This window comes from Bradysia coprophila, unplaced genomic scaffold (genome assembly GCF_014529535.1).
Source record: "Bradysia coprophila strain Holo2 unplaced genomic scaffold, BU_Bcop_v1 contig_248, whole genome shotgun sequence".
Taxonomy (NCBI): Eukaryota; Metazoa; Arthropoda; class Insecta; order Diptera; family Sciaridae; genus Bradysia; species Bradysia coprophila.
The window spans coordinates 2,045,443-2,072,044 of NW_023503509.1; the positions used below are offsets into that span (position 1 = coordinate 2,045,443).

At 35.3% G+C, this 26,602-nt stretch overlaps 2 long non-coding RNA genes across 2 annotated transcripts; one reads left to right on the forward strand and one right to left on the reverse strand.

Annotated features, from left to right (window-relative positions):
• The first annotated feature begins 924 nt into the window (after window positions 1-924).
• Window positions 925-20,320, forward strand: LOC119078331. Its single transcript, XR_005087989.1, has 3 exons — window positions 925-936; window positions 14,508-14,513; window positions 20,094-20,320. It is a non-coding gene; the product is annotated as an uncharacterized LOC119078331 (long non-coding RNA).
• Window positions 10,617-24,661, reverse strand: LOC119078332. Its single transcript, XR_005087990.1, has 3 exons — window positions 24,245-24,661; window positions 16,642-16,646; window positions 10,617-10,627 (listed from the first exon to the last, which is right to left on the reverse strand). It is a non-coding gene; the product is annotated as an uncharacterized LOC119078332 (long non-coding RNA).
• Between the last annotated feature and the right edge of the window lie 1,941 nt (window positions 24,662-26,602).

Consider the following 26,602-nt stretch of genomic DNA (forward strand, 5'->3'; position numbering starts at 1 on the left):
ATGAAAGAATTATAACGGATGCAAAAAAAATGTATCAAATATATATATATATATATGTGTGTGTGTGCATTATATTGTGATTCGAAAATGACAAATGAAATGAAAAATATTTAGTATGAATGAATACTTTTACTGCAAGGGATGACAAAGTAAGAAACCCAGAAAGAGTAACGAAAAGTTAAACATTCGTTCGTTTTTTTTTTGAGAAAAACATTGTATAGATGCATTTTTAGACACACGATGTGCACACGAGTGGCACAGCCTCGAGTGGTATCTAATTGACAACTTCTAGTGCCTAAAAAAGCATATCACTTGGTGTTATAAACAACCCCCGTTTATGCGGGAGTCGTTTAATCATCAATTTTCTAATATAAACCCACTTTTTGTCTAGAACCAATATACTTTTTTGATTGATTCTTTGTAATAGTAAAATTCCCACAAACACACGAAACTTTTTTTTGGTGTCATTTTATGGTATAGTAACAGCCAATTGAGAGAGAAATAGCGATTACATATAGATTAGTTTTAGATGAGGCAAAGTTTAAACCCATGAAGAGAAAACATGTAAATACACACAGAGGCCGTATTCAAGGCTTGCAAGTTTTCATCCATTGTCATCAACCCAATAAATTTATCAATTTTCTTTTTCATCTCAAAAGATGTTAAAAGTTGCTGGACGGCAAAAAGATGTAGAGAAGTATCAAATAAAAAAAATGTTGATCAGTAGCGCTAAAAGAATCAAAAAATTTCTTCCCACATAATTTGTCTCTATGACATCCTGAATTGGAAATCTTCATTTGAAGATCTCTAAAATAATCTAATCCCTTGAAGTTAAGAGAGTTGAAAAGAGAGGTGAAAAATTTACCCTGAAATGACAAAAATGCAACACTCGGAGAATGATTTTTTTTAAATGAAAATTTGTCTATTCGTTAGGAAGTTAAATTTAAATTTAAACAAGTTTGCGCAAGAAGAGGATATCGATGACAAAGATGAGTGAATACAGTATTCTTTTAAGGTTGTCTTTCGAGTGAAATAGATTTTTCTTTTTCTTCGGGATGACTTTTCCTTTACTATAAATTTGTTTATGCTTTTGGGATGATAAACAAGATGAATGGACTGTCGTTGTCGTATGGGATGACAGAAGACTTTGACAATAACTTTGCTCAAGAAAGGCAGAAGTAGCACAAAAAAGTATGCACCTGCTCGGCCCTGATAGAGAGATTTTTTTACTCGGGATGACAAAGATGACAAAAAACACTTGGAGGATTAAAAATATTCATGATTTACAAGAGGGCATTCTCAGAATTAGAGATTATGTCAGAGCAAAAGTAAATTTGACTCAAAGTTTCTTGATGGACAAAAAAAAAAATTCAAAAGCGAAATAGAATTTGTGCACCGGCAACTGAAATACGACATATTTTGCCATGATTTTTTGTTATGAAATGTCAGGTTTTCCCGAACGATATAGCGGGAAAAAAAATTCATTTCTTTACGATTTATCGTGCGAGAACGGTTTTGAATGAAATTTTCCATGACTATTCATTGAACAAATTTAATATGGTGAATGTGAAGTTTGAAATTTTTCAAGTAAATTGATGTGTTTTGTCTATTTCAGTTATCCGGTGCACAAAACGTTGTTCGTACCTCGACAGGAAATGGATTTTTTCAGCATACGTCCTAATTTTCCTAAGGAAAACTTAGAACTGGTGCTGAAAAAATCGTCATTTCCTTTCTTGGTACGAAAATAGTTATTTGTAGGATACACTTTTTCCAATCGGATGAAATAATAAGAAAATTTACAACGGATGCGAAAAATGCATATCAAAAATATATTGATATTCGGAATGACAAATAAGATGAAAAATATTTAGCATTACTTTAAGCGATGAAATCTTGAAAAATATGATGACAAAGACCACTTTTTTTGCCAGCACTGATGATATAATTCTTTGATTTTGATTCAATGGAAGTCATCTACGAAGTATTTTGTCATCCTATAAAAAGAGAGGTGACATATCGAAGCCCACAAAACTAAATGTCCTTTTTTGATGTCATGTTATGGTTTTAAAACAAAAGACGGTTAATTTTTGAGAGAGAAAATAGATGAAAACCTACATTTAGCGATATTTAGCCACAAAAACACACATACAGAGAGGCTCGCGCGGACTCTTTTTTTGGATGAACATGAAAAAACCTTCGTTTAATCTCATATTTAGGATTGAAAAGATGACACGAATTCCGTTTTTCTTATCATCACCACACACTAGTAGATGATAATGATGAAAAAATCGTAATTTTTCGCGACATCGCTTGCTTAAAACGATTACACACTTTTACTTTTATTTTTCTACCACTCCAATTCGAGACCATCCCGTTGTCATCAAATATATAAATTTTGCCATTGAAGCTAACAATTTTTTCTCTTGTAAGAATTCCGAGCATTTTTCATCTTTTTTTCATCCTGGTGGATAACATTTCTCAGATGAAATGATGTCAACAATTTTAGATTTTCCATTTTGAACGTTAAAAATATTTTGATCAGTACGGCCAAATAGAGGAAAAATTTTCTGTCGGAAGTTCACACTTTATTTTTCTCTTCCCAAAGTTTACAGCCTTGGAAATTTTCTCTGGAAGACAATAGAGTTAAAAAAATGCAACACTCCGATTTTGACTCAAATAAAAATTTATATATTCGTAAGGGAAGGCAAATGTTTTAAACTTAAATAAATTTGCTCAAGAGCGAAGACAAAGATGCAGTGAATGCAGTCCTCTCCTAAGGCTGTCTTTTTAGCTCGGGATGGCAAAAACGTTTTTTTTTTGATGATAAACAGGATTAATGGTATGTCACATGTGAAGACAAAATGGGAAAACTCTCTCACTAAAATTTTATTTCCAATTTCCATAGGAAACGGTCTACTTCGAAAGTCCAAGTATTCAAGGTAGGGTTGATAGAGCGATTTTTTTTTTCTTTTACTTGGAATGACAAAGATAAAAAGAACATTTGGATGAAAAATGTTCATGACTCATAGGAGGAGAATCTCAGAGGTGTAGGGGTAGGTGTTATCATTTTCCAGAGCACAAGTAAATTTGCTTTACTTTGACTCAAACTGTAGAGGTGAAATAGCTTTGTAATCGAGATGAAAAAATAGTAAAAGTTACAACGGATGCAAAAATTGTATAAAAAATGTATTGCTGTTCGGAATGACAAATGAGAAGAAAAATATTTAGTATGAATAAATACTTTTACTGCAAGGGATGAAAAAGGAAAAAATTTAAATTTACGAAATCTATACCATATTCAAGGCTTGCAAGTTTTCATCCGTTGTCATCAAATATATAAATTTTCAGTTTATGAAAAATCCATGCAAAATGCACGAAAATGATGTTCGGTCTACAACTACAAGCTACAAAATACGTGAAAATGTGTATATCATAGTCCAAAGTTTACAATTTACATTTTATTAGGATTCCAAACTCAGCGCTATTGGTAATTATTTTCACCAAAGATACCAATAGCGCAGAGTTTGTATTCTCCATTAAAATGTAAATTGTTAACTTTGGACTGTGATTTTTCACATTTTTCACGCATTTTGCAACTTGTGGACTGAACATCGTTTTTCATGCATTTCTTCATGGTTTTTCACGAAATGGGTACTCATCTTTAGCTTGATTAACAATTTTCTTTTGTAAGACTTCTGACAGTTTTTCTTCTTTTTCTCATCATGGTGGATAAAACTTAGTTTCTCTAAAGAATTCGAAAATTTCAAATTTTATATTTTGGATCGCAAAAAATGAAGAGAAGTTTCAAATAAAAATGTTGATCAGTAAAACAAAATTAAGAACAAAAAATTGTTGATTGAGAAGGAAGGTTTTGTTTCTTTGACATCCTGAATTGGAAATCTTCCCTTGAAGATAAGAGAGTTAAAAAGAGAGATGAAAACTTTACACCGAAATGACAAAAATGCAAAACAAGGAGGATGATTTTTTTTACTCGAATTAAAATTTGTCTATTCCAGGAGTTTAGGGAAGCCAATTTTTTAACTTAAATAAATATGGGAGAATACAGTCTTCTCCTAAGATTGTTTTTCAAGCGAAATGGATTTTTTTTAAAGTCTCGACGACAAAAACGAGGGCAAAATTATCTTTACCTTAATTAAACGTTTCTTATTCTTTCTGTGTGATAATCAAGATGAATAGAATGTCATATGGGAAGACAAGATGACAAAAAACACTTTGAGGACAAAAAATATTCAAGACTCACAAGAGAACAATCTCAGAAGTGAGGTGCAGTTTGTATTTGAAATTATTTTAGAGCAAAATTTTTCCTTGACTCAAAGTTAATTGGATGACAAAAAATTGATGAGCTTAATAGTTATTGGTTCAACGAGGAAAGAAAAGTTGGAAATTGCATTTCTAGGGTGATGTTTCCAACTTTTTTCCCGAGTTAAAAAACGTTTTTCACAACAAAGGCTTCCGAAATTTTGCGTCGTGAAAAAGTATTTGTTTTTGTTCAAAATTCCTTGAAATTAGTATAAATAAAATTCTGAAATTCACTTACATTTATGCCAATGCTGTTAAAACATATAAATTGCAGTACCGCCCCTACTTACACACACCACGGAAAAAACTTTCAAAACTGTGAGCAGAATTTTATCTTTATACATTGATTAACTAATTTCTCGCTTGATGACAATTGGTCTCTCATAACTACACTTACGACATTTACTCACTTATGCCATGCTCAGGGCATTTTTACACTTACTCACAAAACTGAAAAAAACCACCAACTAAGTAAAAAACATAAAATTAACACTGACACTTTGGAGAAGCACTGGTTACTTAACCATAAGAGAAATTTACTTAAGTTTTTTTTAAACTTATTTTCTCAATAAAGCTTCAATCTAAAAAACCATGTAAAAATTATTGCTCTCGGTCTCAGAGCAATAGAAGCTGAAAGTCGAAAATTCCACATCTTCAAGGGGTGATGCCTCCTCGACGAAGTTTTCGATCCAGCACTTTAATAGCGTTTCTAGACAAGGTTAATGTGCTCTTTCGAATGGCAATAAAATTTTTTTGGAAAGTGGTCTTTTTTGGTACATTTTCAAAAAAGTCACTTTTTTGCTGCCCTCGGTGAGCTTTGGCTGCTCCCACCGTGGTTTAATATTTATTACATTTTCTTAAAAGAAAAAAGCTTCACTTCACTTCACTGGCGGAATCGACGCACTAAACCTTTGTATGAAAGAAAGAATGGCGAGGAAAATAGTATGCGGTTTGTTCTAATTAGCACCAGAACGAAGGAACGTAACAGCGAACAAGTGACGGAAAATACTTGTCTTGTCAATATACCACGGTTTTTGAAAGTGTTAGACATGGTAGAGACGAAAAACAACAGGCTTAAAATTTCCACTTATAAAATTTATATTTGAGATGTATTAAGAGTGATATCGCCAAAACTTGAACCAATTTTGGTGAAAATGAATACCATGGTTCGGCGATCCGGGCAAGCTATAGCTCGTTTGAATCGTCTTTCAATTCTGAGAAATAGGGATCTTTTACTTTTTCTGTTAGTTTCCCATTTTCGGAGTGAACACGTGAAAGTAATAGCATGTCAATGGGTCGTGAAAACAGTTTTTCGGTGATAGCTCGAGATAGAAATCTTTCTAAAATGTGAAATGTTGTAGGAATATAGGCCTCTAGCAGACCTTCAAAACGAGTATAATCATCGGTAAGGACAGCCACCCGTTCTGGACTTATGACCCAAAATATGGTGAATGTTTGGACAGTGCTGCTGGCTTGCAACAGAACTTTTCCGCGGAACTGACTATAGGGTGTTGCAGCTGGACTTACCCTCTTTCGTTCCACGTATAATACACCCCAGAAAAATTGTGTTGCAAGCCACAAAGTTAGTCGAAGTAAAATGTCGCTCCAATAGACCCATATTTTTCAGTGTTTTCAACTTGTTTTTGGTGTTCAAACAGGCTGGAGCGATAGGAATGAAATAAACTAAATCAAAATTACATGTTCAGCTCGAAATTGTGCTGAACCGTGCGATCATTGTCCTTGAAAATGTTGCTTTCCTCCTACTTCGTAGTAGGTGGAAAACATCATTTATTTGACTTCATAAAAATATCAGGAACTCAATTGCTTTCACCGAATATGGGCTTTTTGTAAAGCAGAGATGCGCATCGTTCATTTACAGTCAATAAATGGTCACCCAAGATTTAATTTGTACTTCACAAGAGGTCACGACCGTTCCCAGCTATAGAAAATGTGTCAAAAATCCAGTTTTTTTCACAAAAACAATTGTTTTAAGAATACATAGCTTAAGACCTTAACTAAAAGCAGTTAAAATCTCCACAGAAAAAATATTTTTGTAAAAAAAACTCGATTTTTCATACATTTTCCATAGCTGGGAACGGTCGTGACCTCTTGTGAAGTACAAATTACATCTTGGGTGACCATTTATTGACTGCAAATGAACGATGCGCATCTCTGCTTTACAATAAGCCCATATTCGGTGAAAGCAATTGAGTTCCTGATATTTTTATGAAGTCAAATAAATGATGTTTTCCACCTACTACGAAGTAGGAAGAAAGCAACATTTTCAAGGACAATGATCGCACGGTTCAGCACAATTTCGAGCTGAACATGTAATTTTGATTTAGTTTATTTCATTCCTATCGCTCCAGCCTGTTTGAACACCAAAAACAAGTTGAAAACACTGAAAAATATGGGTCTATTGGAGCGACATTTTACTTCGACTAACTTTGTGGCTTGCAACACAATTTTTCTGGGGTGTATTATACGTGGAACGAAAGAGGGTAAGTCCAGCTGCAACACCCTATAGTCAGTTCCGCGGAAAAGTTCTGTTGCAAGCCAGCAGCACTGTCCAAACATTCACCATATTTTGAGTCATAAGTCCAGAACGGGTAGCTGTCCTTACCGATGATTATACTCGTTTTGAAGGTCTGCTAGAGGCCTATATTCCTACAACATTTCACATTTTAGAAAGATTTCTATCTCGAGCTATCACCGAAAAACTGTTTTCACGACCCATTGACATGCTATTACTTTCACGTGTTCACTCCGAAAATGGGAAACTAACAGAAAAAGTAAAAGATCCCTATTTCTCAGAATTGAATGACGATTCAAACGAGCTATAGCTTGCCCGAATCGCTGAGCCGTTGTTTTGAAATTGGTTCAAGTTTTGGCGATATCACTCTTAAACTCTCAAGGTAAAGTTAACAGCTATTCTGACTCACTAAGTATTCCAGGACAGCCTTTACATTTATCGGATTTTGTTTGGCTGTAAGAATTTGTGTATTGTGTGGCTAAAAATGGAGGAAATTTTTGTTCACAATACACTGAAGCTTTAAACTACAAAATTTAAAGATAAATTTTCGTTTCTTCATTTATTTATTAATTGGAATTATTACATTGCTGCCTGAAGTTAATTTATTCCATTAAAACGGGTTACACCGCTTGTCAAGGCCATAGCTAGCTGGATACGTAGATTTTCGTTATCCTTCATTAATTGAGAAACCATTTGCCTTAGCATTTGATTTTCTTCTTCAGTCCAAGCTTTCTCGGTCTCTGCGTTCTGCAGAAGGCCCATAACTTCAGCTGCCCAATCCTGCATGAGGTTCGCTAGATCTGCCATTGTGTTTGATGTTTTCTTTTTGATGTTTTCCTTTTGATGTTTTAGTTTTGATGCTTTCCTTTTTTAATGCAATTTTTAAAACGGACAGTTTTCAAATGATTGCTTTGATTTCATTGTAAGTTCTGTAGCCTCAAATCAATATACTTTCCCGTTTCTCTTCTACACACTCAGTGAAGAGTGTAACCTGAAGTGAATCATAATTCGCTTAAATCCATCAGCAAGTTATAATTAGTTCCAAACGTACCGATCATCCCGAAAAGGAAGAGCGAGTTTGCTCTGTTTGTTTTTGTTCTTCAATGTTTCAGCTATGAAAATGGTTTACGCTATGGTGCACTTCAGGTTATACTCTTCTTTGAGCATATAGAAGTGTAACGGACGCGACTTTAAATGTTTTTATGTTTACTAAATTGGGCAGTGCATATAAGGTCAAATGTTTAAGTTATAAGTACATACATACTCAATGCATCGATTCTTTGTATAAATTTTTATCAACAACTATGAACGATATCGTGAAAGTTTTCCGTTGAGTTTGTCAGGAGGTTTGTAGACGGTTTGAAACCAAGGTGGATTTGACGTTTGTTACTTGCGGTGAGCCACAAGTCACTTAGCTTCTTTGGTGGATATTGTTAAATATGACAACGTTCAGAGAGATGTAGCTATAGTATAGTATAGTATAGTATAGAAAGAAGATTTGAGTCCAAAAACAATATGTATAGAGGGATTCTTTTGAAAAGCCGCCTACCAAAATCGGACCCATTTCGCCTGGGATTGATATATACATGGTTTGAAAGGTCTTTGCCAGTGGACCTCAAAACAGGCCTCACACGGTCTCTAGCCACACCTGGTTGCTGGTTGAACATCTCCGAAGTTGGTAAAATGGTTATTTTTATCCGAATTTTTTGGCCGTTATAAACGATCGTCCCGGGCGAGAGTGGGCTCGTTGGAAAGCTGAGTTGAAGTAGTTTCGGGTCATGCCTAGTTTAATTTAATTCGTTGATATATGTTTGCAAAAATCTGCAAGACAAATTTTCAAAATCTGTGTGAACTTTAGACAGGTCTGGGCTGGTACTGATGAACGCTTAATGGGAACCTAACATGCTAGTCGTAACATACATTGTCTAAGCTTTCCATTGATACCCCATTTGCAGTGCTGGTGATTGCCGACATAACAGAATTTTATGTTAGCACAACCGCTACTCGTAAAACTCGCCAGCAATCACCAGCACTGCAAATGGGGTATCAATGGAAAGCTTAGACAATGTATGTTACGACTAGCATGTTAGTTTGAAAATTTTTCTTGGAGATTTCTGCAAACATATATCAATGAATTAAATTAAACTAGGCATGACTCGAAACTACTTGAACTCAGCTTTCCAACGAGCCCACTTTCGCCCGGGACGATCGTTTATGACGGCCAAAAAATTCGGATAAAAATCACCATTTTACCAACTTCGGAGATGTTCAACCAGCAACCAGGTGTGGCTAGAGACCGTGTGAGGCCTGTTTTGAGGTCTACTGGCAAAGGACCTTTCAAACCATGTATATATCAATCCCAGGCGAAATGGGTCCGATTTTGGTAGGCGGCTTTTCAAAAGAATCCCTCTTAGAAACCTTTGAGAAGTAAGATTTCCTATTACAATGTCAGGGCTAGTCTTCAGACATCATTTCAGTTCAGACTTGTTATGAAGGGAAGTGAAGGAGAACTTCATTTTTAAAATTCATTAAAGATTAAACCCGGATCAGGAATATTTCAAATTCTATCAGCGATAATCAAAATATGTATCCTAAGAACAAAGTATAATGTTGAACAAAGAGCTGGAGATGTCTTATCGCCTCCCGGATTGTGTCTCTCAATTTGACTTTAGATGTTATTCATCATACTGAATATAGCAAATTATTGCAGTTTTTCGTGCACATTTTTCATATAAATTGTTTTCAGAATCATTTTCGTTAAGTGAAGACAAACCACACTGTTTTGTGGAACTTCTTGCAAATGTTACAATGAAAGTGTATCTATCTTATCAGTCAAAAAACCCTAAAAGGGTAAATGTGGCGCAAGTCCTTTATCTTACTTACGAAATAACTGATATCGCTGAGGGTGACGCATTCTGGCGCCGGTACGAAAAAGTTTTATCAACACAAAATCAACCCAAAAATTTTAGAAAGAAAATTTCACAAAAGAAATTTCGAATTAATTCTATGAACTGTCGCATTCATTCTCAGCTACAAAAAATGTTACAATTATACAATTGTTTTGGCTACCAAAAACAAGAACAAAATAAATTTGTTAGAACAGGCAGAAGAACAAGGTGTATATAACGTGGAAGGCAGTTGGGTGGAAGGCAGTTGTTAATTATTCACCGGAGATGTGGTGTATACATTCGACACTGAAAGTGAATGGATCCAGTATTTTATGGACGCGATTTTGTGTAAAAAAATCCCGTGTTAAGTATTACTCACACACATGAACCACATGACACCTTTTTTGTAGTGATGTCTTCCACTTGAGGGGGGAGGAGGGGTCTAGCAAAAGTGTGACAGTCCATACATTTTTTTTCGGTCTTCATACATTTTTGTGTGACAGGAAGGAGGCGGGTCTGAAAATAGTCTATTTTAGCTGAAATACTTTATGAACGGCACCCACGGTAGTGACACTGCATACGAAAATAAATGGTTGTGCATCAGCGCCATGAGTTTCTCGTAGTGAATGTCTGTATTATATTGGTTCTGACAACTGTGACAACTTCGGTCAATTCCTGTCATTTTTTATATTTGTTTTTGTTTACTAATTTTAAATGATTAAAATTATTATGAAGTAAACATTTGTACATTTCATAAAATGATTATTGTTTTGGCAACCGAAGGCTAGCACAAAATAATTTGGTAAGAATAGGAGTGAAAGCAAGGAGTACATAAAGTATTAGGCAATTATATGGCTATTTCGTTGTTTACCTACCATATTCAACCCTTTATGTCTGTCGATAATTGTTATAGAAGATTCACCAAACCAAACGTTCTGATTAAGCTTTTGGATAAAGTGGAATCGTCGACGTCGTTATCGTGGAATGGGTGACTGAAGGTTTTCAATAACAGGAAATTACTCAAATAAATTCAGGTCAGCCGAGAGGAATGTTACCAACAGCTTCAGCTTTACGTTCGCCAATCATCATCATTCCGTGAACAGATTCTAGTCTCATCATAATGTTCAATACAAAGGACATTCTGCAAGACATGACATTTGTGAGGCACAATGTTATCCCAGAAAAGAAGAGATACTGCTGCAACGCACTATTGGAGCAAATTACACTGTCCCATACAAAGTGATCGACAATCCTGCCAAATTGACGTCATACGAATGGAGACGTGTGGCAGTTTTCGTTTCGGGTCAAAGGATTCAATTCAAAGGATGGCCATGGGATGGTAATCCGGTCTAAATATTTTCGAAAGGTAAGTCCATAACGATGGAACCAAAGTCTTTGTGATTGAAAATTTTAATTTTCTTTGCTTCTCCAGTTGGTGCGTTTCACTTGCGATACATAAAATGAAATTGGATTCGAACGTTGCACATTGGCCTATAACCATATTTAGTTTGTACCGAACGACATTGGGATCTGGCAGTGTTAATGACATTTTGGGAAAGCCTGGACAAATACATTGCGAGAAACGAACCCGAACCTCCACTCTGATTCTATCAAAACATTGAATTTACATTATTCGTTCAGTTCGAGATCATTTGTTTTATAATATTGAAGTGAAAATACAACTGTAATTGTACCCACAGTGTTTCTCATTACGAGTTGTTACTACCAGGACATCGGTTTAAAATAATTTTTTAATCTCACCATTTTTCAACTAGGAGTAAAATTCGATCGCAGTAGATACTGCTAGATCCGTGTGAGCAGAGTCTGAGCGTCTGAATATTATCATAAGTCCCATGGTTGCGGCCATACATATTTTTAGTAAACAAGGAAGTTAATTGCCATGACGGCATCGGCGCTAACAGCTACTAAGGACAATCTGGGTATTGCTAATGCTATTTCAAACAAATAATTGTTGACACACGAATTGAATAATTTAAAGGTTATTGACGATTTACATTTACAGGAATAAAAAAAAGTTCAATATAAATTCGGTGTACAGTGAGATAATTATAAGAAGATACATTTTCAACAATTACAATCCAATCGAAGTTATTCATTCCACATGCGATTTACACGTTATAATACATACGTAAATGTCGTAACGTTGGTAATGCATGTGGAATGAATAGCGTCAATTGGATTGTAATTGTTACTTCTTATAATTCCCAGACTGTAGATAACTTATTAAGCTGATGCGACCCTATTCGGTCCCAGAGTACATCTCACGCTACCACGTACCTTTTATGTACGAGGAGAAATATCCATAAGGAAAGTGCATGCTTTCGCTTTTCGATCGACTCCTACTGGCCACATAAGCATGTAGGAATTTTTGAGGGAGTGGTATTGCATCCCCAATGTGCTTCATGGATTCTGAATGCTAGGAGTGCACGCAATAAACTACCTCCACACTTAATTCGGTGTTTCACACTTGATGTTTGTCCTGGCAATGCGAAATGACGGTCATTTAGCAGATACTTCCAGATTATTGAAATTTCTGGTGTATTTTGGAATTAGAAGTTTTTGTTGATCGTTAAATCCGGAAAATGTGAGATATAAGAAGTTAGTGATGGGGTGAATGATGTCGATGAAACTGGTAATGTTTGCAACGAGAACACAAGTTAGAATATGATCTGATTGGTCCCAAATCGGATGAACTCTTCAACATCTACAGTACTACAATAACTACAATTTATTGATTATTGACTTCCACATTTATTTCAGTATTGGAAGTATTGGGTTGAAATGTCGATGATCCATCTCTTGACGGCAGATGGGACATTCATCGTGTTTTTGTAAAGCTGACAGCAAACATTGGCGACAAAACAAATGACCGCAAACGGTTGCCACTGGATCCGAAAATTCGCTTTCGAGACAGATCGCACAAATGTTATTGATAAAGATCCATTGCAATTGTCCAATCGACTGTGCCCGTCCGCAAGGACATTCGCTGCACCTTACAATATACGGCCACAGGCAGATCTTGCAAAACAAGTGTCCACAACTCGTAAGTTCAAGTGTTGCAGCCGGTTGGAGACACATTGAACAGCTTTGAGTTAGTCTACCTTCCATTTTCATTAACGATCGAAATGATGATTACAATTAAAGCGAAAGCAGCGAAAGACAATTTAATACATTTAATATGAAGATTAGAGTTTCAAGATTTCAAGGCACACTGACATACAAAAAATCGAACAGTAGAAGCGAGAGAAATATAATTTACTGTGTAATATGATCTCCTTACAATAGTATCGTAAATTAAGATTCATTCGAGTCAGCACTAGGCTTGTCTTAGAGGGTTCGAATTCACATGGGAAAGAAAAATTACAGTGGCTACAATTAACTTCAATTAATTGTTATCCCAATAGAAGCTTTTGCGAACACTGATGTAGACACGAGTGCCACAACCACTTCAGTTATTCAGGAAGTGAATCACTGTTATTAAAAAATAATTAGGATTCCAGACCAGCTGTCTTATTTTTCCTCAGGCTCTGCGTTTTTCAAACTTTTTCTTACTAAGAAGAGTTACTAGTAAGAATGAAGATATCAAGTATGAATTGCAGTCTTTAATACTAAAGTCGGAGTTAGATTTTCATTTCTAGTCTATGAAGTCAAATATTTTTGTTAGTTTCGAGGTAGCTAGTTGTTTTGTAGTGAGAGTCTGGTGGTCGAATATCGTGTTTGTCATCCTTACAGGTTTCGTAAGATGATATATAGAAAATATGAATTTTCCAAAAAGAAAACATGATTTCTCGTGACGAATCAAGAAAGTTTTAGCTAATGATCCAAAAAGACTAATTGTGGCGCTCGTTTTCGTGGAGCTAATTTTCTATGCTTATTCAGGCTTCGTTTTTATAAAACTATAAATTTTGTTAATATAATATTTGTTGAGCTATAATATCGAAATTCGCCACTTTTTTGAAGTTTCCATTTGACCAGCTTCAGAAAAAATTAATTTTTGGGTTGTAGTGTTTGTAGCAAATATTACGTAATTTTACACAAAGTAGAGAGAGAGTGTTGTGTGTAGAGATGACGGTTGATCACAGGCCTCAAAGGCCCAAGGAAATATCTAAAATAACACAGAATTACACAGACGGTAAGATAGTCTCACAAACTCAATCGCTTGACTAAGGACTGGAAATATTAAAGCACAATGTCGAATATTATAAGCCCTGAACAGATGATAATGATGACAAATATAGAGGAAGATTGTACCGCATTTTGCTCACAAACATAGTGCTTTTGAAGTTAATCACTTATTACATTATGCAATTCTACCTTGCATAAAACAGCTCAAGTTTGTACCACAAATTGCAGTCGACAATCTAATTGAAACACTGTAAGGTAAAGGTAAACTTCCAGGGCGTTTGTGCTGATCGAGGGGCTACTGACTGGAGGAATTGGTGTCACACTTCAGGGGGAATCGACAAGGTAGTTGCCAATAGTAAGAGCTTTGAAAATGATCGATTGGTGTCACAAAATTTTGTCCTCTGAGTAGCCTTCGGCCCTGGTGCTGATATAATTTTTTGTCTACTGCCCTGAAACTTTGGGCCTTTGTTGTGAAAAATTATGTGTTGCCTTCGGGAAGAGAAGCATGAAATTTCATTTCGAGGGTTGTTTAACTATTTTATAACAAACCAGCTTTCATTCATTTCTATGATGTTTTCAGGCATCCATAACGTTATAACCGAAATCGATTTCGTTACAAGAATAACGTTATTCGAGTAACCGAATTCATTTTCGTTATCGAATAACGTTATTATTAACGTGATTCGATAACTGAAATGAATTCGGTTACTCGAATAACATTATTTGAATACCGAAGTTAATTCGGTTATCGGAATAACGTTATTCAAAAAACAGAATGAATTCGGTTATTTCAATAACGTTATTCGATTATTGAAATTAATTTCGTTTTTTAGCTCCGTCTTTCATTTAAAAAAAAGAAATCTATGTAACTGAATTTTTGAATAACGTTATTCGTATAACCGAAATTATTCGGTTTTCTGAATAACGTTATTCGAATAAACGAATTCATTTCGTTATTCAAATAACGTTATTTGAGTAACCGAATTCATTTGGGTAATCGAATACCGTTATTCGAGTAACCGAAATGATTTCGGTTACTAATAACGTTATTGGGGATCCCTGGATATTTACTCGTTGAAAGCGCGAAACTTTCAGTTATTTCTTCCGGTCAGGTTGAAGTAGGTAGAGAAACATAAGCAAAATAGTAAACAATAAACCCTTGCATACATTTATCATATTGGAGGCACTGCAAACACTCAAACAAATGTTCTCTGTAAATGTTCTATTTTATTAATGTCTTATCGGTCGTACCGCACGTTTTCTTCGTTGATTCTTTTTAAAAAAATTGTTTAATATGGATTGTGAAGTCGATGATGACCTTTTCGATTTGTTGATTGAATATGATGAAAATAGTATTGATGGTGGTGATATGAGTGAAAAAGAAAACACAACAGAAGGTTTACAATGGGTTGTGATGAAACTTCATGGTTTGACCGTCGAAACTGATCGCCAGCGCCAATGTCAACATTTTCTTTTTGATTTTTCACTTCAATGATCTATTGAAATTGAGATATAGACTCAATAAACTAATTTATTCAACGTATACTACATGCCTGAAACATAAATAGTTTCACAAATTGTGTATTCACTGAGCGTCATAGACCTGAAACGTCATTCTTCTTCTTCTTAAAATGGCGAAAATCACAACCCATTTCGACGAAAACCAACCACAAAGCAGTACAAAATGATGAAAGATTTTTTCGGTAAGATAACTGTTGTAGCATTTTTATGTGCCTTTGTGTTAGTCTATCGTAAATTATTAGCTAGTTCGAAAGAGGCAAAATTTGTTTGACGATGTACATTAGAACTTATTATTTGATTGTGCCAAGGTATTCTGTCTCCAGTTACTATTAGATTATGCACCAAAATTTTTCCAAAATGTTTATGTTGGATAAGTTCAAAGTTATGCAGCGAGCCGTGATCGTAGTGCATAATCCAACTCGTCAACATAAATATTTTGGACAGGAGCACAATCTAATAATAACAGTTGACACATTACCTTGGAATCAATGAAATAATAGCTGACTCATTCGCATTTATATGCTTAACTTCTACAGCCTCAGTAATTCATTATTTCACTTACTGACCTCTAGACAAAGAGGGTGACTATTCTGAAATCGGACGAGATCTGTATGACCAGTTTTGGGAACGCTTAACACCGAAACTTAATGACATAGGACCTCCAGTGTATTCTCATCTCGAATGGCGGCGAAAATGGACAGTATACAAACATAATTTAAGTAAGAAACAGACATCGAGCTCCAAGCGTGAGGACAACCTAATTCGCCAAAGTACTTTTTGTTTGTTTCATTAAATTTTTTGATTTAACTAATGGAATTTGATGTGTACAGACTCGCACTCAACATCGAAAATTAGTGTGGAACACTATCCCGAAAAGTGCCAAAGTATTCTTCGATTATATTTTCCTAAAAATTGTCTTGTCTAATTGCGCAAATTTCTTAGGTTCGATCAGTCTGATCAGTAATGTCGACGAACCAGAAGAGACGAGATCGAAAAAGTTGAAACGCTGTGCATTGAACCAAGATGAGCGTCAAAGTATATTCTCCGTTTTATTGTTATCATTTCTGATCTAATTGTATATACTTTAGCCAACACACTATCCGAGAGTCAGGACACCGATTTCCATCGTAAGGTTTTGGAAAAGCTCGACACCATTATATGTAACCAGGAGGTTATGATTAAAAACCAGAGTTTAATTTTTGGTAAACTAAATTCTCCTTAGGAGATCAAAACTTACCCTATGTTGCACATCGTTATTAGTATCGTGAATACATTCAGATTGTGTAAGTGATCCAATTACTTTAATTCACTTCGTTTAGAGTATAGTCAAGAAATATGATGCTACTCATATGAAATGCACTCGAAACTGAATTCCGTGAAGTTTGTGAGCAAAAAACCGCATTTACTATATATTTATGGCTAGTGTCATCGAAAAGTGAACTATCACAATTATCACAAAATCTCAAAGATATCACTAATTTCGACAATCACAAGAATCACAAGAATACACGAATTCGACACACGTACTTACGTAAGACTATACTTTAAAAAAAACTTGGGGCCGGTTGGGTGAAAATATTATATTTTGAACAGCAATACATCTTACGGTAAGTACAATTATTATTTTCTGATTTATTTCACCGTTTTTCTTTTATTTGATCGAACTATTCTTGAGGAAAATTGAATTTCGCGTTTTATGCTAATTTCTTAATTTCGCCATTTTGAAAATCTTAAATCTAATTTTACAGTAAGAAGAAAGTGAAAAAAACTGGCAAAACTAAAATTATTTTACGATGCTTGACCATGTTTTCGAACACCTTTTCGTTGAACCTTGAACGCTTTTGTAAAAATATCATGTTGACTCTCAATTTGGTCAAGGGTCTGTTTTCGCAAAATCTTATTTATTTCTTTCCTGAACGTATCGATGTTCAGCTTAACAATAGTGGCTTTAATTTCTTCTGACACATCTGTAGCATGATCTGGGCAACCAAGCCCATCGAGTGCATCACTATCAAGAGATGTGGTCAGTTTTTTGTGAATGTTCATTACATATGAATGGCAACAGAGCCTGCACTTTTTTGAATAACAATTTGAATTTAGATGTAAACAATACGGTCGGATAAGTAAAAATCCGATTCTCTATATTTGAAGTAGTTTCGCATGCCTTTAAAATTTCGTGTTGACTCAGAGGACAGTAGGCCCCAAGGTGTTTCTACAATCAGTGCACTTCGTTGCGAGCAGCACCTTAGCGCACACATTTGCTGACTCTAGTACCAAAGCTTCCTCGTTAAAACTTGGTGAAACTTCATTTATATGCTCCACATCCAGCTCTATTATGTCCTCATCATCTTCGACTTCGTCTGCACTAGCTTCCGTATCAGTATCGTATAAGTCAGTCACAACTTGTAAAAGCGCAAATCCCCTATCATCTTGACAATTTGATTTGATTGAATGCTTCGCAGTAAGATTGCTGACTATCAGGTTAGTGAAGGCTGATCGAAACTGAAAAGGCATTGGCTGTAACTTAACTTGACAGTTCGATCTTACGTTTCCAAAAAAGTTTTCCAATCCATCCTGGTTCATTCGCCGCAATGACACAGACATGAGTATAAAATGGTGCTTATGAATAGTTGGGCTTTTTCAAGTTATTTTTAATGGACATAAAACATCATTTTAAGCAAGAAATTAATCTACGGTATGCTTAGAAAATGCACATATTTTTAAAGGCTCGTATAAATTTACGAAACCTCAGCCACATTTTCGGCGGCTGACAAAATTGGTTAAATTTCTTAGACAAATTTACTTTTATAGAAAAATCTATTCATTTTAGAGACATACCGTGAGTATCATTTCGAGAGATATTTCTTGGTTATAGATCAAGTTAAAATATTATTGTTCCCACACGGAAACGAATATTCTTTTATTACAAACAACAAATTTCTAATTTGGCCTTCAACCGACCTAAAGACCTTATATAAACAATCAAATATATTTACCCAGTGATAGGATTAGCTTAGTTAATTTCATGTATCCTTTAACTGTGGAAATGGTCTTCTTTAGAACTGAACTGTTGTTGTTAATTTTTCCTGTGGTCTTTTCAACGAAATTCATTTTCTCAAGCTCTAAAATAGCGGATTCCCAGAACTCAAAAATATTTTCTTTGTTCTTCGCGTTGATCGGACTGCGCAACGGATTGACTCTTGTTCGTATGTCTCCTCCATTCAAGCTATCAAAGACATTGTTGAAGAATAGAAGAATTAACCCGGTTCCTGAAAAATCTCGCTTTAGTTGTTATGTTTCGAACAAAACAACATAGTATTGCCAAATGTGTTACTGAAAATTTGAGTTGCGATGCAGACTTTCATCTTCAACTTAGACGGGTCTATATGCTCAGGTTTAATTTTCCGTAGAAGACGGGACGCGGTTTCGACGTCAAATTTATAAAAATCTCTAACGTCATCCCAACTAGCAGTTTTGAACTCAATTTTCACTTGAGCGTTGTTCTTGGTGTCATCTTTCACTTGAGCGCTGTTCTTAGTGTAACAGTCCCATACATTCGAAACCGAGTGTGTTAAGTTCTTCGTGTACAAGTTATTATGAATAACTTTGATTATGTGAGGCGGGTCGAAACAGTGAATTATAGAATGTCCTTGTACCACATACTCGAAAAGTTGTCCACATTGTTTAACCGGTTTTCCTATTTGTTGATTGCAAATGCGAAAATAATGTATTCAATGAAAGAGCGTTAGAAATTTCTTATCAATTTGATAACACACAACTATCATCTGAAGATTTGTCAGGGGCGGATCCAGGTTTTGCTCTGACCCAGGCGGATAGAAGACAAACAAATTTCTGATGCGGACGGTTTTCGTGTAAAAAATTTTTTCTTTGCAAAAATCAATTTCTGACCCCCGGCGACCGCCTCGACCGCACATAGATGGATCCGCCCCTGAGATTTGTATTGGCTTTTAACCTTAGATTATTTTGATGAAAGGGAGCAGGGTTAGCATGTAAAAAGTGCCCCCAAAGGAATTAAAGTCTTAGCCTAGTCTTAGTCTAGCGGGCTGACGTAAAAATCTGTAAAAAATTTCAAAAAATGTCTGTATGGAGGGTAACAGCTGAGATTTTCTTCAGTTTTATTGGACCCATATTTAAGGGTGAAAAATTCAGAGAAAAATTCGGTGATTTTTCTTCATACGTTGGAGGTAGAAAACTACCTCGGTATTTTGACCATTGATTGGTCTTATGGACATATAATTTTTTCAGATTTTAAAAAATGGTAGAACATATCCAATTTTGCAAAAAAAAACACAGATGTTACTCTAAATACAGACATTTTTTGATAATTTTTTCAGAACTTTTAGTTACAGCCATCGATAGATAAAAATTATAGACAAAACTCACCCTGGTACCCAAAAACTCACCCCTAGCGTGCTTTTAAGTGCTGACATTATACCAAAAACCCCTTTTTGTTAAGTTCCTTTGGGGGCATTTTTTACATGCTAACCCCGCTAGACTTTTTATAGATTTCATTTGAAAGTAGGAAAAGTTTCTAACGGAGTTTTTTAAAGTGTATTTTTAATTACCTCTTTCTAAATTTGGATTGACGAGAAAGTTAACAGCTCCAGCATTCGTTTGCGTCTGGTATTTAAAAAGTTCACTTTTCGCAGCGCAGTTGCAAAAAGTACTTTTCGCAACTACTTGGCGAAAAGTACTTCTATGTAATATTTGCATCTCAATAGTTTACTTTTCGCGGTTGTTGCAGAAAACGTTGTATGCAACACGTTGCGAAAAGTGTGTTTTCGTCACACGATGTGGTTATCAAACTCGCTTCTCTCGTTTGATAACATCACGTTACATCTAGTTACGAAAACAAAAACTTTTCGCAACTTGTTGCATAAATAACTAATACAGAACCAGCTGGTTACGCGTTTATTAAATGAATGTTAGGAGATCAAAATATTTAATATTCATTCAACCCTCAAATTTTCCCTACAAGAATTTTGAGTGAATTTTAAATATTTTGAGTTGACCTACTATTATTTTACACGCGGAAGCGGTCGGTTTTGTTATTTGAACGAGATATTAACTTTGTTCGGTAAAAGTTCTTTAGCCTGTTCCCTGTGCATGTGAGTTAATTTCATTTTTGAAGAGGTAAACTTTACCAGAGTTTAAAACTTCAGTTATAACGAGCTTCACCAATCCAGCCAATTGATACGAGCCCAAATCGTTAGTGAAGAAGTATGCTACCGGCTGTTTATACGCCTTGTTGACTCCTCTTATCATAAAAACAAGAGCATGTGTCGCAAATTCTGGAATTGCTACATCCCCAAAATCTACAAAGCCATCGAAAGCATCACGTGCATCGCAAAAATTAAGATGAGTGGTCAATGCCATTTCGTCCCAACTTATTGTGCAGTATTGGTCCAAATTGTCCATTTGTTGAGCTTTGGCTTTGAGAAATTTAAACAATTTGGGATTGATGCCAGTTTTAAATTGCAGAAGTGCTGAATGACGATTTAATGTTCTTTTGCTGGGTAGTGCAAACAGCTGAGATATGAACATATAGCATCTTGCACCATGTTTGTAGACCGATAATAACATGCTTTTCTCTTCTTTCGTGTAGTTTTTACCATGGTTTTTACGACCAGAGTTCCGAAGTTGCATTGTGAAAAACGTCATTTGTTCCTTCGTAAATTTCGATGATAAATAGCGAATAACTTTATCATCGGTAAGGTTCTTCGACTCTTTCAACTTCTTCTGAAGAAACTGAACTCTGGTTCGATTGTAGCGAAGTTGACGTCTAAGATTGCTTTCCTTTAAATGAAATGTAAACAGACCTTGAGTAACTATCACGAGGTTTTTAATGATTTGTAGTTGTAACATTATAGAGTAATAGAAGGATGCCATTAAGTCTGAAACAATCGGAATTGAGTAAATTGGTAAGGGCCTATGGTTCCAAATGACGAATCCACAATTCGTCTGTCTGACCTCACGATAAATTGAGTAAAGCAAATCAGATTACAAAAACATAAGCTAACGCCGACCCGTACGAAAGCCTTTAATCTGAAACTCAAACGGTAAAAAAAAGAATCTTAGGAATCAGATGCGTTTTACTCAAGTAAGAGAACGGACAGACGGACGGACTTTTTTTTCGACCCCAGTACATCGAACGGGTCTAAAGCTAAACGAGGGGCGATAGGCCACGGCTGACAGTAATAAACGTAACAATCAAGGATTAATTGAAGCTCACGAGCTGTGCCTAAAATTGCCTATAAACATCTCTACTAAGTCTAGCTAAATGTTTATTCAACTAGAGAGATCTTACAGAAACTTCAAAACTCTACTTGTAGTTACATTTCATAGGAAATGGAGAGTAGTACCTCATTTCTTTTCATCTTAGGGGAAGGTCGTTGTTCCTCGTTTGGTTTGGGTATAGAATCGGGATCAGAATTCATGTAGTTATCGGGTACGTTTCCATTTTCAAACTGTTCATTTTCTTGTTCCTTCAATTGATTATTCATTTTATGGAAAATATTTTAAATTCAATAGTAGTTTTCCTTTACCTCTTCGGAAATTGATACCTTACTGTAACTATGCTCTTCTAACACAGGGTCGTCCTCAGGAATAAATAGACTTGGGAGGACGCTTTTCTTCAAACGTGGATCTATAATCGAATTCGTCAAATAGTCCTCTTTTCTAAAGTGTTTCGAACATAACCGATAGTGTGAGCGAGAAATTTCTGTTGGATCAATATTTCGTCTTCTCGAAATGTATTGCCATTTTTTGCACACTTCTATATTTCTCGGAAATTTATGGAATCGAAACTGTCCTTTATTGGTACACCCGGGCATGTAGCATCTCAAAACCATCTAGTATAGTTAAATAAGAAAACTTTAATACTTATTTTTTAAATTTTGCACATTTTGATCACCTTAGAAAGAAATAGAGACAATTCGGTAAATTAATAAATTATTAAATCCCTTTAGGTAAATCTGTTTATACTGAAGTCGAATCAAAACTAAGCTTACTAAACCGAATTTGATATGCAATAGAATGAATAAAATCTGTTATACTACTTTTGTCACTCGGCTTGAAAACATGTGTACCCTGTGTACACCTGTGTACCGTACCTGTTGTGGGAAAAAAATTGTCGCAAAATCGTCTAAAATCTACCGTCCATAACAATCGTGCAAATGACTAACTATACTATATCAATAATTTACTCATGAGGGATTCTTTCGAATTTCAACTGACCGAAATCGGCGCTTTTTTTTTCGGGACTTTTTTATATATGCCTAGTTAGGCCTAGGTGCCTAGCCCCAAAAGTAGTCTCAGAAATTTTTGATCTTTTATGCTTGCCTGTCAAGAGGTCAAAAACGTGTATGGGTTCGTTGGAAAGCTGATTTCAAGTGCTCCCGGGGCAAATATTATTTTCAAAAAATTTGACGATATATGGCCGAAAGTATGAACTCCGGAAAATTTCTCACAATCGATGGAATCTCGGTGAACTTTGACGAGAGCTTTGACAATTATATGATCAAATTATTATGAATGTAAAGGACCTCAGCTTTACAGCGATACCCACATTCAGTAGTTTAGCAGAACAAGTTTAACTGAACAGTACAGTTACCCAATTATATTATGACTACGGTTGTGGGATTCATTCCTTTTACATCCTACACACTTCCCACATTCAATTGAACCAACGAATTCAATTTCTTTTTTGATTTTGTCGATTGGCACCATAGACAGACAAGTGGTTAGTTCTCATTATCTGCTTGTGGTGGCACCATATACTTTACGTGTCCAAGCAGTTAAAGAAGTACTAGGTAGCGTCAATCAAAATTCTGAAAGAACAGTTTAGATCAAATCTGATTTGATCGCAAAGGCAGTAAGCAATTTAGAAGGTTTTTTTTGTGCATTATATGTATTTTACATGCTACATGCGTCGAAAACGGTACTTTTCATGTTTCACGCACTAATTTCGACTTCCAAAGCATGCAAAAACCACTCGGTATAAAAAGATGAAATGTCTCGTTTTCGCGTGTTTATTGACCTCGGCTACGCCTCGGATCAACAAAATTCACACGAAAACCATACTTTTCATCTTTTTATACCAAGTCATGTAAAATACTAATGCTTTTCTGATCTTTTAAACATGAGAAGGAAATTCGTGTGAAATGGGAGAAATGTAAAACCCTAATGAAATACATGTAGAATGAATGGAACGAATTACATGAAGAAAACCAACAAAACCGTTAAAAACGTGTGTTGATTGTTGAGTTTAAATTGGACAAAATAGCAAAATTCTAATCATAAGATGTTGTGCAACAAAGCGACGATCGGATGTACCTCCACCGTTTTTGATATCCACCTTTTTGGTACAAGATTCTTTTAATAACATTTTCATTGTTCATTTGTCAACAGATTGCGAAGTGACATTTCAGTTATTTTTAAGCTTTTCGTAATATCCAGTGCCAGTGCATACACTCCACCTGTAGTACGTCTTCCCAAGACCGACATTACCAATAATTTTAAATAATTATTTCTTGAGTTATTGCTAAAAAACTGTTCACGGGACCCTTTGACAAGCCTTCACTTTTGAACACTTTGCACCGAAAACAAACAAAATTAATCGAAAAAATTAAAGATGCGACTTCTCTAGAATTGAAAGACGAATCCAACGATCTATCACTCATTTGAATTGGAGAACCCGTGTTCCCAAAGATTATGAAATAACCTGCAGTTTTTGCGATATCACGAAAAGCTTAAAAATAACTTAAATGTCACTTCGCAATCTGTTGACAAATGAACAATGAAAATGTTATGAAACAAAGCACCTAGCAGGGTAATAGAGATTTTTTGGTGTCAAATAGAGTAGTTTTTAGTACGAGTTGCCATTTACATTATATTAGACAGGAGTCGCCGTGAGATGCCGCATTGGAGGCAAATTTGAAAACGAAAAAGTGGTTACTGCGAAGGGTTTTCATTTAACTTTTATTAAAGAATTTACATTCAGTTACGTAATTTAGTTATTTGTATGCAGACTGCTAACGTGATGTTAGATTATTTGTTAAAATAATGTACATTTCAGTGATCATATTTTCATTGAAAGAACGTTCGTGCCTCTTTTTCGAATATATCTTGGCTCTTACCGCATTTTTAAGAGTGTAAAAATCTTATAAAATAAAAATGACATTTGACACTGCCAAAATTACCTACTTTATTTTTTTCTATTACCCTGCTTGGTGCTTTGTATGAAAATAATCTTGCATATGTCATGTACCAAGAAGGCGGATATCAAAAAGCGGTGGAGGTACAGCCGATCGTCATTTTGTTGCACAACCTCTTATGATTAGAATTTTGCTATTTTGTCCAATTTAAACTCAACAATCAACATACGTTTTTACCGCTTTTGTTGGTTTTTTTCATCCAATTCATTCCATTCATTCTATACATGTATTTCATTAGCGTTTTACATTTCTTCCATTTCACACGAACTTGCTTCTCATGTTTGAAAGATCAGAAAAGCATTAGCATTTTACATGACTAGGGATAAAAAGATGAAAAGTAGAATTTTCGTGTGAAATTTGTTGATCCGAGGCGTAGTCGAGGTCAATAAACACGCGAAAACGAGACATTTCATCTTTTTATCCCGAGTGGTTTTCGCATGCTTTGGAAGTCGAAATTAGTGCGTGAAACATGAAAAGTACCGTTTTCGACGCATGTAACATGTAAAATACATATAATGCACAAAAAAACCTTCTAAATTGCTTACAGTGAACGACATCTCAAATGTCTCACTGTCATTTTTTTCAGAGAATGTCATTGTGAATTTTCAATGACACAATAAAATTCTCAGAAAAATTTGACAGTGAGACATTTGAGATGTCGTTCACTGTACTGCCTTTGACTGCTTGGACACGCAATGTATATGGTGCCACCACAAGCAGATAATGAGAACTAACCACTTGTATGTCAATGGTGCCAATCGACAAAATGAAATTGAATTCGTTGGTTCAATTGAATGTGGGAAGTGTGTAGGATGTAAAAGGAATGAATCCTACAATCCCATAGTCATAATATAATTGAGTACCTGTAAATTGAAAATTTTCTGACTATCGATCAACGTGTCAATAAATTCTTTGGATAACGAATGTATCTTAACTATACTAAGTTTACTCATTTGCTACTGGTCCGGAAATGCTGTTCCAAAGTTGTGTTCAGAAGGAAGGTTATGGAGGGGCTTAAAATGATTTACTAACTGTGGCGTTAAATGTGATTTTTTGTTTAGAAAGCTCAACGTATTTTACATGTGATTGACGTATGTAAGTTGTAAAAATGTAATAATTTATTCAGCCAGTTCTTTGGCGGTGAAATAAAGATCTACCTATCTAGACCTAGCACTCATGAGACCACCTTTTTATTACTCTGGAATCTCTGGAATATATCACTAAGTCATTAGCAATAAGAATATACAAAGATTAAAATGAAAAAATTCGTTTCGCGTTAGAGTCGTTAGTATTGAAAACAGATCAATGTAGTCATGTGAAAAATGAATTCATTCGTGTCATTCGTATAAAAAAGTTTGAAATATAAAAACGAAAGAAAAAAACCAAAAAGAAAAACATGTATCCAGGAGATTTGTTTGCAATAAAGCAGGTGAGTAAATACAAGAGCACAAACTAATTGAATGTTCAAATGACCTGAAAATTCCATCTGTCGTTCTAGAGAGAGGACGGTTCGATAATGCTTGGGACGGAATATTTGTGCGACTCTGACTCCGACGCTTGGGACGATGATTGGAGCGACCGGAGCGACGCGACGGATGGAGATGGAGCAACCTACGAGGAAAATGATGAAGAAATGGAAGATGAAATAGTGGAGTCTGAAGATCCTGTAGATGTAGAGGAAGATGTAAACGTGATCGTTTTAATTTAAAGTAATCGACAATAAAGCATTCTGGAATCCATTGACATTGACCTAATTTTATATTTTCTTATGAGCCTTGGCCTGTTTGTCAGTCTTCAAATGAACAAAAATAAAATATTTCTTCTTCTTCCGTCAATCTCAAGAGATACATCTTCAAATCTGATGACTCCGATGACTTTAGGTCATGCCTTAAATTGTGCTGAAACTCTTTCTTCTTCGATACTATAATCCGAACTAGGATCCGAGCATTTCTTAGAAG